Below are 588 nucleotides of genomic sequence, written 5' to 3'. Positions count from 1 at the left end.
TGCCTGGCTGCCGGCCGCCATCTTGGCTGACAGTTAATTTGCATATACTCACTGATTAGCCAATGAAAAGGGTAGCGGTCATACGCTAATTACCATGTTTCTCTTTTATTAGTGTAGATAGATTTTCACAATAAAGTAAATGAGAGAAAAGAATGTTATAAGAAAATCGGGCCCTGGCTGGTTTGGCTCCATGGTTAGAGCGTCGGCCCTTAGACCAAAGGGTCGTGAGTTCGATTCCGGACAAGGGCATGTACCTCGGCTGCAGGTTTGATCCCCAGCCCCACTTGGAGGCATGTGTGGGAGGCAACCAATTGATGTTTCTCTCTCCCCTACCCCTCCCTTTTTTCCACTCTGTCTGAAAATTAGTGGGCCAAAAAAATATCCTCAGATGAGGATAAAAAAAAAGAAAATCGTAAGGAAGAGAAAATCCATTTCCGTATTTACTGGGAAAAAGTCTGCATGTAAGTGAACCCCCAGTTCCCACCTGCGCCATTCAGGGGGCTGTCTCTGTAAGCCCCCCCGAAGCGGGTGGGCCTGATGGGCGCCTTCAGCCCCGGTCGTGCCGGGCGCCCCTCGGGGCTCCTGGGC

Source organism: Myotis brandtii, unplaced genomic scaffold, assembly GCF_000412655.1.
Source record: "Myotis brandtii unplaced genomic scaffold, ASM41265v1 scaffold139, whole genome shotgun sequence".
NCBI lineage: Eukaryota > Metazoa > Chordata > Mammalia > Chiroptera > Vespertilionidae > Myotis > Myotis brandtii.
The sequence above is the reverse complement of the archived record's forward strand: the minus strand, read 5'-3'. Positions refer to the sequence as shown.